Consider the following 16,028-nt stretch of genomic DNA (forward strand, 5'->3'; position numbering starts at 1 on the left):
CAAACCTTCTGTAACTTCTCCCATCTAAAAACAAAACAAAAATGAAATCCAGAGACCAATCCAGACCAATGGCACTGCCCATTTCTTTACTCTCCTTTACAGCAAAACTCTTGAAAAAATTTGTGTATTCCTGCTGTCTCTAATTCCTTTTTTCCCATTCACTTTATCTAAGTTAGAAACAATTTACCATGAAAGTTTTCAATCATACATAAAAATAAAGAATATTATAATGAACCCCATAATCATATCACCCAAATTTTTTTTTTTTTAATTTTTTTTTTTCAACGTTTATTTATTTTTGGGACAGAGAGAGACAGAGCATGAACGGGGGAGGGGCAGAGAGAGAGGGAGACACAGAGTCGGAAACAGGCTCCAGGCTCTGAGCCATCAGCCCAGAGCCCGACGCGGGGCTCGAACTCCCGGACCGCGAGATCGTGACCTGGCTGAAGTCGGACGCTTAACCGACTGCGCCACCCAGGCGCCCCTACATCACCCAAATTTAATAATTATGAATGCGATACTTACTTGCTTCATTCTTTTTTTCCCTTGCTGAAGTATTTCAAAGCAATCACAGATAACATGACATTTCACTGTTCAATATTTTGAAATGCATCTGTAAAGACATGAAAAATTTTCTTACATAACTTTAATAGTAGGTAAGAACAATGAGGTAACATCATTGTAATATATATTGTGTAACAATAAAACCAATCCTGCCCAGGTTTCTCTCCTAAAACCAACCCTGCCCAGGTTTTTTTGTCCCCACTATTCCACACAAACTTTTCTTACCTTAACATTCATGACCAATAAGCCCAATGGCCATTTCTCCCTGGTAGGAGAAATGCTTGGCATTTGCTTCGCATTAAGCACTCCCTTAGAACACAGGACTTTCAGTGCTAAGACACGGAGAGGCCTGGGCAAATCAGGACAGTTGGTTGCCCTATTTCTCAGTTTTTATCCTCCTCAACTTTTCAGGAGCAATCACAGAGGTGATTACTCCTTTCTTCTTGAACAACATTCTTTTCTTGTCTACTGGGACCCCACTCTCCCTTGACTGTCCCCCTCCCTCTCTGGCCACTGTGCATCTGCCTGACCTCTGAATGTTGGCACAGCCCAGGAGTCTCTGTTCACAGGCCCTTTTCATCTTTCCTCACTTTCAAGTCTTTAAATACCATGTACACACTGATAACTCACGGTTTTCTATCTCCAACCCAGACCTCTTGCCTACATGCAGACTCTTATTCACCTGACTCCTTGGCATCTTCCCTTGGAAGTCTCACAGGCATCTCAGGCTTCGGAGTTCAAAACCAAATTCTTGATCTCTCTTTGAAAACCACCTCTTCTTACAGCCCTCTTTATGACAGTAAATGGCAAATGCCTTCTTCTATCTACTCAGAGTAAAAATCTTGGAGTCATCTTTGACTCCTCTCTCTTACGCTTACTAAAATCTACTAGCAAATCTTATTTTCTTTCAAAAATCGGTGACAGTCTAAGGACTCACTTTCCCCATTTGCTCAAATTATTGCAACAGTCTGCTAACTGGTGTCCCTCTGTCATTCATTGATCCCTTTACCATGCTAAGATGTTCTGAGTTTTATGTCCTTACGTTAAAACTTGAGAAATGTAAGAATCATGTATTAATAGAAGTGTGAAAGAATTTCCCCATGATTCTTTCCTAGAGGAATATATTAGGTCATAGGCATAATATTGACGCTCTTTTAACGTTTGATTTTACAAAGAATCTATCCTAGGCTGTGTCTAGAGAGCCATAATTAAAAGATTGAGTTGTTTAAGACTGTGGAATACATTTTCCACATTTCTCTATTTTTTAGAAGAAGCTATATTGCACATGAAACAAATAACTGGGTCACTTCCATTTCAATCCTGTTTTACTGACACAGACTTTAATAATTTTTAGAATACTTTATAAACTTGTATTAAAATGCACATTTCTCATATTAAGAAGCCGGAGAATATGAGAGGAACCCAACTGCTGGTCTCTATTCAGTGTGCCCACCCCTTGAAGCCAAATTTCCTGGAGGTAGGGGTGCCTAACTGTAGCAACTATTCTTATGTTTCAGCTTTTCATTACGAATAGTACCTCTCACAAAGTGATTTCTCTGCTGTCCCAGCAGATCATTAATTTTAGCATTGCATTGCGGTCTCTATTTTAGAAACCTTTCTTTAAAAAGAATCACTCCTAATTTTTAGAGGAATTCCTGAAAAACTAACATGACAATTGTTTCATTGCCATGAAAAATAGTATGTTTCTAATTATCTTTCCCCAGAAGCTCCCCAGCAAACACAGCTGTGATTATTCATAATTCTCAATAATCAATAAAATATTGGCCAAGCCCTTTATTACTAGGATTACATGCAAAGAGGCATGGAGAATGTTACCTGTGGTGTAGCCACCAAGAGTTCTAATGGAATACCTCCTGCCACCACAAAATCGTGCTGAATACTATAGAGACAGACTTCCCTTCTCCTAAAACCGTGCTGACTTGCTCTGCACATATAAAAAGCCGAGTTAATCGTCCGAGAAACCAGTGGGGAAAGAGCAGCTCCTTGAGGCAGGCTGTGTCTTCTGTCCGGACCTCCTCCCTCCTCCTTCTGGAGAAAGGGCAGACTGTGCCTTGGCCGTCACACTTCCTCCATTCTTCCCAATTCCCGGAAGTCACAACATGCCTCCACATGCAGTTACCCAGCTCCTGATCATGGAACTGGGCTCAGTCTTCCGAGGCTGTCACGATAACTGTGATCTCTTCCACAACGTGAAAGGACTTCCACCAATTCCTAACTGCCCGCGGAACTCTTCCCTGGGTTTGTTCGGCCATATGTCCTCAGGGGGGCCTGAGCCGTTGGAAAACTTAAAATGTGGTCCAGCAGGACCTCTGTCTTTGGTCCAGCGTGATCACGGTAGACCTTTTTCAGCCATCGGGGTTCAACACTGTTTAGAAGAACGCAAGTGGCAAGAGAGGCCACAGCAAAGCAAACAGCCCACTGAATGATGTCGCCTGACACACTCTCCCCAGGACAATGCAACTGGCCGCATGTGCAGGATGGTGGGCATATGCTCATGGGAAACACATCCTCTGTAGATGCTGATGAATCACACAGAGGTTCTGTGCCACCCTTCTCATACCTGAAGCGCTAATTGCCCATTATTATCTTTTGACAGGAGAAAATGGCCGAAGACCCCCCCCCCACACACAACTAAGAAGGTTTACGAAGCCTGCCTTACCTAATTTGATTCAGATTCACTGTATAAATACTCCATGTCACTTTCTCTCCACAGAAACAATCAAGTCTGGGGTGCCTGGGTGGCTCAGTCTGTTAAGCACCCGACTTCGGCTCAGGTCACGAACTTGCAGGCCGTGGGTTTGAACCCCGCAACAGGCTCTGTGCTGACAGCTCAGAGCCTGGAACCCGCTTCATATTCTGTGTCTCCCCCTCTCTCTGCCCCTCCCCCACTTGTGCTCTGTCTCTCTCTCAAAAATAAATAAACATTAAAAAATTTTTTTAAAAAGAAAGTATCGAGTCTGCATAACCAAACTGAGCAAGACAGCTAGTAGCAGTTTCAGATTTTTTTTTTCTTTTTTTTTTTTATTTTTGAGGGAGAGAGAGAAAGTGGGGGAGGGGCAGAGAAAGGGGGACAGAAGATCCGAAGCAGGCTCTGGATTGACAGCAGCAAGCTCCATGCAGGGCTCGAACTCATGAATCATGAAATCACAACCTGAGTCGAAGTCAGACGCTCAACCAACTGAGCCACACAGGCACCCCTTCAGATATTCCTTTGGCTCATATTAGATATCACCTCTGCCAGAACTCCCATAAAATTAAGGTCTCATTGTAAATACACAATCATTTCACTACAGATAACTGGACACCCTCTTTCAGAGAGAAGCTATTGTTCAGTTTTGTTTGTTTCAAGTGAGTTTCTGTATTTCAAAGGAAAGAAACAGTGGCTGATTTTTTGTCTACCTAGCATCTGTTCCCTTTTCCTAATTAGCAGTCTGATTTCTTTTTTGGGAAATAACTCTTTCCCCCATGTGTAGTTTGGGTGGGATTACTACCTGCTGTCACAGAAGCTAAGAGACTAGATACTATTTTCTCCTATGGCATATCCGCGATAAAAACCCAACCAACTGGATGCCTCTTCTCAAGACCGTGACTCTTGAGTGACCCAAGGGTGGCAACCTTGCCTTATCTAGACCATTACAGCTATGGCATCATTCCCAGACCACAGGCTTCCTCACTCTGGAGCAGTCTTGGTTTCCACCTGCCTCCATGCCCATTTCTTCAGGCTCCCTGTCAATCTGGGAACACCAGAGAGCTGCTAAAAAATTCCCCTTCTCTTGGGTCATCCAGAATTCCTGCCTCTTGCCTACACCACAGCACTCTGACTCACCCACTAACACAATTGAGGAAAACATACTTCTGACCCCACAAACACCTTCTCTTCGGCCTGCGGGCAAGAGAGAAGCTCAGTGAGCTGCTGATTAATAGGGTTATGTGTGTCCATAAATGTGCAGATAGGTGGCCGGGCCTGCTCTACTGGCACTCTGTGTGGACCATACAATGGCAGGGCTCTGATATGAATCACTGGAATATTCTTAACCCACTTGACCGTCCTGGGCTCTGCTTGTCAGTTAAAAAAAGTAAATCAAGAGCCTTCGTTTTTATTAACCAACCTAAATTACGTGGGTCCGGTTGAGACAGCACAACTTAGTGGCATCAGACTTTCAGCACACCTGCTTACGAGCCCTTGGGGGGGTTGAAATTTCCCTTTCCCTCCCAGAACTAGTATTATAAAAGGCTTCCCATGTTACCTGTACTTCAGGGTCATGCATGGGAATAAAAATGTTCCTGGACGTGCTCATCTGAAATGGGTGAAAGGTTCAGGAATACCCATGTGGCAGGCAGGAAAGAATGCCATTCACCAAGGCAGCAAAGCACAAAGTCGTGAGTGGGAGGCGGGCATGGAGGGACATGAGGCTCATGGCCAGGGGTCCTCAGCATGTGGCCACAGTGAGTGCCTGAGCGGCCACTTCTATGAGGTTTATACCCCGAGAAATCCTCACACCTCACAGCTCGATAGATGTGTGGATTCCACACCAGGCCACTTGTGTGGCAGTGCCTGCTGAAGAGGGGACAGGCTGAAGAAGGGCAAACTGAGGGGTCCTATCTATCAGATGATAGAGGCATCTCTTGGCTCAAGGCTTCTGCTTATGACACCAGCAAAACAAAACAAGACAAACACACAAAAACAAATGGCCCAAGCTGGCATTTTGCTGAGCCTTATTTATCAGTCAGTGCCTCCAACCAACCTCCCTGGTGCTTTCCAACAGTTGAGAAATACGGCTCCCACAGGGAGTGGCTCACAGGACCAGTGTTGCCAGAGACAGGGTGGGGATTTGAGATCTCTATCTAGATCAACCAAACCTCAAAGACCAAATACGTAGTGCAGGCACGTAAAGGAACATTCAGAACTGAATACCCATTGGAGTCTCGACGGATGGACACTGAAGTGCAGAGACGTGGCCAGAAGGTAGGAGAAAAGATGCGCCAATAGGTCCGTCCAAACCGCAGGTCTGAGGTGTGCAAATATTTGAACAAGGTTCCCAGTTGGCTCAGGGAGGGAAGCAAGAAGGAAATGGGGCTGTTTCCTGGAGACTTGAGTTCATTACTTCTTTTTTTTTTTTTAATTGCATTTTTTCATTGAGATAAAATTCACCATTTTAAAGTGTACAATTGAGTGAGTTTTGTATACTCTTAATGTTGAGCAACCATCACCACTAATTCCAGAAAATTTCTATCACCCCAAAAAGAAACCCCATGCCCACTAGCAGTCATTTCCCCGTGTTCCTCCCCCCAACTCCAGGCAATCACAAATCTACCTTCTGACTGTGTGAATTTGCCTCTCGGGTATTTCATCTGAATGGAATCATACAATCTGTGGCCTTTTGTGTCTGGCTGTTTCCACCGAGAGTGCTTCCAAGGTTCGTCCTTGTTATAGCACATGTCCACACTTACTCTCTTCACAGCTGAGTAATATCCCAGTGCGTGGACATACCACATTTGTTGCCCCATTCAGTAGCTCATGAACATACGGATTGTTTCCACTTTTTGGCTACTGTGGATAGTGTTGCTGTGAACATCTGTGTACAAGTTTGATTGTGAAGATATGTTTTCAGTCCTCTTGGGTATATACCTAGGAGTGGAATGGCTGGGCCCTAGAGTCCCTTTACGTCTTAAAACTCTTATCTTCAGGGAAGGAGTACGGGGCAAAATGGCAACAGTGCCGTCCTTGGCTGCCACGCTCTTGGATGTGAGGCCAGAGGCGCAGAGGGAGAGTGCCATGTGACGGTGTGACGTGAGCCCTTGGTGCCTGCAGGAGTGTGGTGGTGACCACAGTCTCTCCCTGAAAAGTGCAAGTAGAAGGTGACATGGCAAAGGAAGCCAGGCGAGAATCCGAGCGAGGACCCTTGCAGGGAACATCCATTGCCTCCTGCTTGTCAGCTCAGCTCCTCCCAGGGGTCTGCTGTCCCATCCACATTCCTTCCACTGCTGTTCTTTGCAGAAGCAGCAAAACATGGGTCAGGTAGTCAGGGGAATAGGTGCAAAGAACTGATAAGATTTTGTAAGATACCACCCTGATGTCTTAGTTGGGCTGCTAAAGCCAACTACATAGATTATGTGGCTTATAAACAATAGAAATTTAGGGGCGCCTGGGTGGCTCAGTCGGTTGGGCGGCCAACTTCGGCTCAGGTCACGATCTCGCAGTCTGTGAGTTCGAGCCCCGCGTCGGGCTCTGTGCTGACCGCTCAGATCCTGGAGCCTGTTTCGGATTCTGTGTCTCCCTCTCTCTCTGACCCTCCCCTGTTCATGCTGTCTCTCTCTGTCTCAAAAATAAATAAACATTAAAAAAATTAAAAAAAAAAAAACAATAGAAATTTATTTCTCACCATTCTAGAAACTGAAAGCCCAAGGTCAAGGTGCCATCATGGTGGGGTTCTGGTGACAGCCCTCTCCCAGGTTGCAGACCACCATTTTCTCACTGTGACCTCACATGGCAGAGGGAGCGTTTCTTCAGTCTCTTTTACAAGGGCGTTGATCCTATTCGCAGGGCCCCACCCCGTGACCTAATCTTTCTTCCCTTTGTCATTATGCTCTGTGGTGACAGTCCAGAGTTTGGACGCCCTGCAAACACCCTGCCTTGGTCCAGCTCATGTCCAAATTTCCCTTCCGACACAAGAGCAATTTAGTGATGTTCCTGGCACCTTGTGAAACAACGCACACTATGACATTTCTGACCTAAAATGATGCTCTTCTGTGCCTTCCCCTTCCTTCCCTCTGTAAACTGCTACCCTGGCCAAAATTGGCCAGAAGAGAAGGCACACCTTTCTGCCAATCTAAGCTTGTCTTCTTCTGACTTGTCAGGCTATTTGAGTTCCTTTCCTCCCATAAATCCCAAAGGCACCGTAGCAATAGTTCAAATGGATTCTCACCCTAAAAGTGCAGATGCCGAGGAAACCCACAGGATGACGACAAGGCTGGTCTTCTGTTGTGGTGGTAGCGAAGACTGAAATGTTGTTTGTAGAGCTAATTAAAATGAAAAACAGAGAGTCTCCCTAATATTAGGTTTGAAGGTAGCTGTCTGGGGGGAGATTTGCCTTATCGTGCGCCTCCAGTCGGCACAGATCTAGCCTAGGTGGCTCACAATGCTGGCAGGTAAAAGGGCCCTACTCATTTTAAACACCGTTTTCCAATGCCTAACTTTACATGGTGGGTGCTCTGCTAGGAGAAAGGGATACAAAAATTATTAAAACACTATTCTTGTCCTCAAGGAATTTATAATATTATTAGAAATATGTGAGGGAATCTGGTATGTTGGGCAAAAGAGAAAAGTTGAAGATTCCGGGGAAGATTTCGGGGAAAAGGGGACAGAGCCAGTACAGGCCAAGATCACTTAGCCTCATCGAGCGCCCTGAGGCTGGAAAGTCAGCAAGCCATATTCCTTCTGCTTCGACCACTGCGGTGGGAGGGGGAGAGGGAAGACTAGTCCTGTGGATCTAATGAGCCCACCTGCACCTTTCCTTGTGGCCTTAAACTCCGCAGATAGTCCCCTCTCTAAGCGCTACTAAAACCACAAACCCTAGATAATCCCTAGGGTGGAATTATTTGCTTGGAAGGCAAAAAGATGCTAGTGGCTTCTTTCAGAAAAGTGTCTATCTCTGTAACTGATTGAATCAAGTGAATCCCTACAGTCTATGGTAGGGATTCTACTGTATTCTAATTCTAAAGGCATTGATGACCCAAATATTTATATATCTTTTTAAATTTTTTAAAGTTTATTTCTTGTTGAGAGAGACAGAGACAGCATGAGTGGAGGAGGGGCAGAGAGAGAGGATCCCAAACAGCCTCCATGCTGCCAGCACAGAGCCTGATGTGGGGCTCGAACTCAGGGAACCGTGAAATCATGACCTGAGCCAAAATCAAGAGTCGGACGCCTAACCGAATGAGCCACCCAGGCATCCCCAAATATTTATATGAATACATTGAAGCAAGAGGGTGCTGGGGTGCAGTAAGAGCGTCTATAAAAGGCAGCTCCCTCACAGGCCCCGCAGCAGGAAGAGCACAGGGCCAGCCTGGAAGGGGCCACCACAGCGTACTGTAGCTTGGAGGCATTTCTTCTACCAACAGTTGGGACTTCAGCAAGTTTTTCAGATCCTTGTCAAGTGCTCTGAAGCATTTCAGTCCCAGAGCCGTGTCTGGGGTCAGCACTGGTGCTGTCCGCTGTCGGTCTGGGAGACACTATGGGGATGACGAGGGCCATCGGGGAAAAGGTGCTTTGTGAAGGACACAGCACGTCGTCACTGACTGCTTTGGAGTAATGTTTTACGCCCTTGGGAACGTTCATCTGAAACTACCTGGTAAACATGGACCTTCTCGCAGCTGCTGGAAGGTAAGCATCCCTCTTTGAGGAGACTGAAGGAATTCTCCCAGAGTCTGAGGGTGAGCTCCAGAGGCAGGACGGGAAATCCATTTGTGGCCCCAGTTTTTTGAAACGCTGTTCACTTGCTTCACACCCTCATCCTCCTCTTGGAGAAGCAGGGAAGGCAAAGCCAGGAGGCTTTCACTGCTTAAACTGTTAACTAGCATTTTCCCGAAATGTGTTTCTGGTTAGTTTAAAGAAGGATAAACAAGATTTAATAGCTGGCAATGAATCACATTTTTTTTTTGCTCCCTAAATGCTATTTGGATCCACTCAAACGCCTGTCATTCTACTTTTGTACAAATAAATAAATCTCCTTTTCTTTCGTGCATTTTTCTCTGTCCTGCATTTCCTAAAATACAATTTGTTTGACGGATGAGTTAAGCAGTTCTGAGGTTTGTTTTTGGCTCTGTAGGCAACTGGGTTGTTTTCTCATCATAATTCAGTAGGACAAGGTTACCACCCCACAAACACTAACACCTCATTTAGAACCAGAAGCACCCCCCCCCACACACACACACACAGAAGAAAGCAGTTGCTGGTGTTCTTGGTATAAGTTTCAGTTTACATCTGTAGTTTCCTTGCATCGACATCTCTGCCCTGCCCCTCCCCTTTCCTCCTGTTTTAGTTTTGCGGGGGGTTCGGGCATGCACACACGTTCTGAAGTGTCACTGCAGACAGACAGAAAGTAAACTTGAAAGGAAGGACAAGGAGGCCCGTAGCGTGCTCAGGCTTGGGGTTCTGGACCAGAAACCTGATAAATAGGGACCAACCTCACTGTAACCTGAAAGCAAAACTACCCAGAGTATTTTTTTTCTGCAACGCAAACCACATAATCATGATTTTTTCTTTACGTGAAAAAGTTGCACAGGAACTAAACCTTATGTGTTTTTGAAAGTCATTGTACTGGAGGGAAACAAATGGTCTCCGCATAGTCTCAGAATCAAGGTGACGTTTCTCTTGGTTTCCAGTCACTGGTTGAACAGAGAAGTGCCTTTTAAATAACTGCCCATCATAAGAAAAGATGAGGCAGGTCTAGAAAAGTATGTCAAAGTTCTCGTTTTTAAGTTCTCACTAGTGCAGGGTCTGTGAGCCTGTTTCAAATGATCTATCAGTGCTTCTCATAATCAGAAATGTCGTTGCCCAGGAAAGAGGCAGAAGATTCCAAGAGAAGGAGGCAAACCCAGAACCCAGAGGTGGGCTCCTTTTTCTGCCGCTTTGCTGGGTGGTTGGGGAATGAAGAGGAAGGAGCAGGTTTCCACCCAAGAGTTGCCCTGCCGACCTCCCTCCCTCCCTCCCATTCCAGCTGTCCAAGCTTCTCCACAAAGTCTGGAAGCAATATGGCCTCACCTGAAGATTATTTCCCCAAGGTTTTCAGATTTTTTTCAATTACAGTACTGTTTGAGTCTGCTTTTTAGTACTTGCTATATTGTATTGCAATAATCTGTTCGCAAGCCTATAATTATCTCCAGAGTAAGGACATTACCATCTTTGGATCTCCTGGTATCTATCATAGACCATGTAATAACACAAATGAGTGGGGGCATGAAGGAAAGAATACTCAACAGCACTGACTAATAATCGAGTTCCTAAAAAATGGCAATAATGAGATGTAATAGTCCATTTCCCTTTCCAACTGTCATTTATCAGCCATCTATAATGAAATATGCAATTTTTAAAAAGTAACATTAAGGCTATGATTCCTAGTAAGTTTCGTGAAATTTTGAAAACTGCTTCATGGGATGCCCACTGGGCCTGGTTTAGGAAATGCAAACTAGTTCTTGGCCCAGGCCAGTTGTTCTCAAACTTGAGTGTGCATCAGAATCACCCAAAGGGCTTCTTGGAACAGATTGCTGGGCCTCACTCGCAGAGGTTCTGGTCCAGTAGGTTTGGGGAAATGCTGATGCTGCTGGTCTGAGGACCACAATTCGATGAGAGAACAAGCAGGGGTGGTGGGTGCTGAGTCTGTAGTTCTTATGCTGACCAAACTGCATGACATCTAATAGGCCATTCGCCCGTCTCGTGGTGGCTCAGGTAGGGGGGAAGGACAATGAATGGCATCTCAAACCCACAGAGCACTTCAGAGCACGAACGCTGGGTCACTTACACAATCACACCTTTCTCAACCCGTTTTATAGGGATTGAGGCTAATGGTGGGAAAAGAAGTAAAAATGATGATGCTTTGGAAAATCAGAAGTACTACGCAGAAATGTGCTGTTTTATCCTCGCAAAGATCTTCACTTTGTACTGGGCTTTCCCACTGGGGCTTGCCTGCATTGGCTTTCTTAGCATAGAAATACTGACGTTAATTTAGTGGAACAAACTCCCTGCGTTAGGAAACGTGAAAAATGGCTGAAAACATTCACGTATTGGGGTTTACGTCCTGGGAGAAGTACACAATTTTCCGGGCATTCTATTAAACTGATACAGAAGGACTGGCATCTGTTCAGTATCTGTGCATATGTCTCTACCCACTGATGCTACAGCCACCAGGGTTGTTTCCTGGGGATCTGCTGGCAGCCCTGACTCCGACATTAATCAACTTGACATCTGGAACCAACCTGAGGCACCCCATCTGATTGTCACAGATGCCTTTACTTTTCAGCTGTCAGCAAAGAGATTATTCAGTTAAGGATGCCAGGTCTACACCACACAATCTGTGTGGAGGAGGGCCGAGTGGTGTATTAAAAAGAGAGCTGAATAATCTGGGAGTGTGGGCAAGACAAAAATTTCCCTCGGTAATCTGTCAACTCAGACCTACACCAGGAAAGCATTTTGCCTGCAGCAGCAAAATTACTGTGGTCGGGGAGACCAGGCTAGATTATGCTCTACATATCCTTGGAGCGCATATTTTGCCCATTTTTGCAAACTACAATCCTCCTTGAGCTAACTAAATAACAGCAGCAGCTACTTTCAAAACCGTTTAGCCCCCCTTGGTCTGTTGCAGCCAGGCCCGCATTCTTCAGGAGTCTGGGGAAAGATGTGGACACCTCTTCTTGGGTGAGTTTCAAAGAAGACTAGACACTGCTTAGAGACTAGCAACCTAGTCACTGTCATTATCACGACAGCGGCATGGGATGGGGCTGACAGGCACAATCTCAGTTACATACCTTTTTGATTTTAGCATTCCACGTGTTCTAATATGGAAAATGAGGCCCAGGACATTATCCAGAAGAACTGCTTGTTGGCAATTGCTCTGTGATGTGTTCGGATGAAGCAGGCAATAAGGAGTCAAATTTCACTTCATCAGGGAGGAAAAAAAGAAAAAAAAAGCTCTGGAGATAACACTGTAAATCAGCCAGGAGACAAATGTCTGCCTGGATTGTCACCCACCATTTCACGGCATTGATTTCTCAAAGCCTGAAACCGTAAAGGACCCAATCCAGAGCGGAAGGGCATCCTGGCGTCCCATGTTTGCTGATTTAATTTTCCTCTCTGAACACACGCAGCCCCATAATTAGAACATTTACCAACCATAAATACAATTTAAACTCTGTACATGTGTGCCTACATGTGTGGAGAAGTTTAAGCTGAGATACGGTTTCAATAAAAACAATCCTTCTGCGCTGATTAGAATGTGTAAAGAGGAAATCTGTTTATACCACAATCTACTCAAAACTTGTGTTGGCAGCAACACTCTTGGCTAATAAATGTCAATAGCAAAGCTACATGGAGAGTATGAATTAAACTGCTCACAATCTGGAGATTCAGAGCTCAGTCTAGAGTGATATGTCCAACTAATTCCACTATGTCTGTCGTGAAGAAATGCCATCCATAAGCCCTTGGCGAAAACACAGACTGCTAACGGACGGGGCCTGCTTAGCGATGTTTGTCCTGCTGTTGAGTTCAAGTCCACCCTCAAAAGGAAAGGAGTTCTCAGAGGAAACTGCAGAGCCCTTCAATGTTTTGGAAGGGGGTTCATATTTATTCACCTTCTCTTAAAAATAACACTGGTAGCACGAGGAATGAGATTATCAGAATGATTAAAAACCAACAGGGCATTTAATTTTTTTGATGCTCTATTTCTCATTTCCTGTTGATTTTATAAGAATTAGCAATCGAGGCACCTGGGTGGCTCAGTCGGTTGAGCGTCCGACTTCGGCTCAGGTCATGATCTCGTGGTCTGTGAGTTCGAGCCCCACGTTTGGCTCTGTGCTGACAGCTCAGAGCCTGGAGCCTGCTTTGGATTCTGTGTCTCCCTCTCTCTGACCCTCCCCCATTCATGCTCTGTCTCTCTCTCTCTCTGTCAAAAATAAATAAACATTAAAAAAATTTTTTTAAAGAATTAGCAATCGAACACTGTCCATTGAGTCCATCTACACACCTATTCATCCAGAAAAATAGCAGCCCTGGTCTGATCAGTGCAACATCCCCTCACTGTCGACAGGACTCAGGACAGCCCTTCATCATACTCAAGAACTGGAAGGGAGAGGAAAAACACAAGTCGAGGAACTGAAGGTGGTGAAAAATCACAAGGGACTAATGGGCACCACATGCAAGGGTAGAGTGAAGGTGTGGGATGCGACAGCCTCCTGGGAGGGGTAAATGTGTCCCTCCTGGAGCGAACTTTTAAAGAACCACCTTAGGATAAAGTAGGCATGACCAGCCATACAGGTGAGAGTCATAGAAAGATTTCTGGGTGATCAACAGCCTTCTCCTTCAGGTTGGCTAGGGAGTAATCTACATTTTTTGAGCTGGAAGGAAAGGAGTGGGGGCAGCTTACCTGTAATAATGATAATAAAAACAACAATAACAGCAAATATGTGCTACATGCCAGACACTGTTCTAAGCCCTTGACACTTATTAACTCATTAAATCATAACAAAAACAACCCTATGAAGTATTACTACCACCCCCCATTTTACAGATGAAGAAACCGAAGGACTGCAAGAACTTCCCAAGGTCATCTAGTCAGTAAACGGTGAAAACAGACTAAGGCAGCTCATTCAGAGCCACATGCTTTAGCTTGAGTCTCTGCTGCCTCTCGAAAGCACTGATACCTAGTATATTGAGCACTGTTCTAAGCAGGCTCCAGATATCCTTGCTTATAACGAGCACTCCATTCTGCCTCTTGACATGGCTGACAAAAGTCAACTGAGTATACCATGTCCCCTGTACCCTTTTCTTTTGTCCCATTATGCTTGCTCTAACTCTGGAGTCAGCCAGAAGCCCTGTTACACTCCAGAGTGACTAAGTTTGTATTTGTGGGGCCCTAGGCTGTCAGATGGAATGCACATGCAGCCCCACCCTCAGACCAAGTGCCTATCCTTCTCCAGGTTTTTCAGGCATTCACTCAGATCTGACTTGCGGTTGAGGAAAGCTGTGTGCACCCATGGAAAGACAAAGAGAGAGTACAGGCAATTTTTTTCTGGTAATTCAGATTCAAGAAAACCTCCAGACAGCAGTCAGGTCATTGACAGAGCACTTGCAATATATTTAATCGGTTCTTTCACTTGTGTTATTTCACTTAATTCTCATAACAACTCAGTGAGGCAGCCAATGTTATCTCTGATTTTAGTGGGAAAAAGACTTAACATTCAAGAAAAGGTTATGTGACTTGATCATACATCAAGTAAAAAGTACAGCTGGGACTCAAAATCCATGTCTATATCACGGTGCTGAACTCAAAACAATCTTTCCTTCAGCACTTTGTAAATAACAACAGCAGCTGTAACTAACTAATCTAACTAACTAACCAGAGCCTTGCCCTCAGCTGATAGGATAAGAGCAATTAGTAGCTGGAATGGACACCTTGGCTATATTCATTCGGGCAGCCAGGACGTCCACACAAGATGGGGTAGGTTCCACGTAGCTTCAGGCCCATAACCCCTCTTCTAGGATGAGATCTGTCTCCACACCCCGCCCTGGAGTGCATTTCTAGGGAGCTGGAGGCAAAGGGTCTTCAACAAGGGGCCCTCCTCTGTAAATACCATTCTCTTGTTCTCCTGAAAGCCCTGGTTAGCTGACCTTTCAGGCACGATGAAAGATAGCTTTTTTTGGTTTATTTTCCCCAGACAGTTGGAGGAATGTTGTTCTGGGCCAGTGTTCAGTGGGTTTGTGTTTTTGTTGCTGTGTGGTGCTTTGCTATAGTGGTATTACCATATTTTGGAAGTTTTCTAAACCATTGCCCATGCACCCAGGGGTGACTATTAAAATGATGAGAACATTTTTATAAATCATAAAAATAAATAAATGTACAAAAGCACAGTTAGTAAAGTGGACAAAGCTAACTCAGCTTAAAAAAAAAAAAACCTGAAAGTATTTCTTTCAGAATCTGAGTTTTGTGCCTAAAAGGAAGTCCATGGGGAAAAAAGTATACATTTTAAGGGAAAAAAAAACAAGTGAACGTGAATAACACAATAAATGGTAAATGCTGACTTGGATTGTATATTTTATCTTTGTATCTAGATGGAAGAAATACAGATATAAAAAAGCAAGCACGTATGCATTAGGAATAACTATAATGCTATGTCTTATTTATGTATAATCATTCTTTTGCTAGAATCAAACCATGCATGACAATTTTTTCTTTTTAAGTTGCTTTTTAAAAATGCTCGTTTGTTCTTTCTCATCCAATGCTATGATCTTTATCATATCTGAAGGCCTATCAGCATAAGAGATTATGGCCAGAACCTGCTAAGAACATTCAGAAGCTAGACCTTCTGGATCGTCTGCTCACCCCCTCTTTCTCCTTCTCCCATCCACTGCTTCCACCCACCCCGTCCACTGCTCTGCCAAGATCTCGTCCTCTACTAGTTGAGGGCTTCCCTGGCTGCACATAAACCGAATCCTTGTCTCCCTGGGCATCCCTGAAAACACACATAAGTGGTTTCCCAAAACAGAAGAAACTGACTGCCAAATACTCCGTGTGCTGGGCAAAATTTCAATGAGCAAATGAATACATAGAGGAAATAAGAATTAAGTGCTTAATAGTTCATTAATGGGTAACTGTTTACAGGTTGACAGTCATTTTAAAACGTCTGTTTTCCTTTAGAGATTTTAGGGGCAGGCACGGCTTTTGGCCTTCACG

At 44.6% G+C, this 16,028-nt stretch overlaps 1 long non-coding RNA gene across 1 annotated transcript; it reads right to left on the reverse strand.

The window, feature by feature from the left end:
• Positions 1-492: 492 nt before the first annotated feature.
• On the reverse strand, positions 493-14,630 carry LOC115519110. Its single transcript, XR_004343702.1, has 3 exons — positions 13,323-14,630; positions 12,109-12,239; positions 493-613 (listed from the first exon to the last, which is right to left on the reverse strand). It is a non-coding gene; the product is annotated as an uncharacterized LOC115519110 (long non-coding RNA).
• Positions 14,631-16,028: the final 1,398 nt, after the last annotated feature.

This window comes from Lynx canadensis, chromosome A1, assembly GCF_007474595.2.
Source record: "Lynx canadensis isolate LIC74 chromosome A1, mLynCan4.pri.v2, whole genome shotgun sequence".
Classification (NCBI taxonomy): Eukaryota; Metazoa; Chordata; class Mammalia; order Carnivora; family Felidae; genus Lynx; species Lynx canadensis.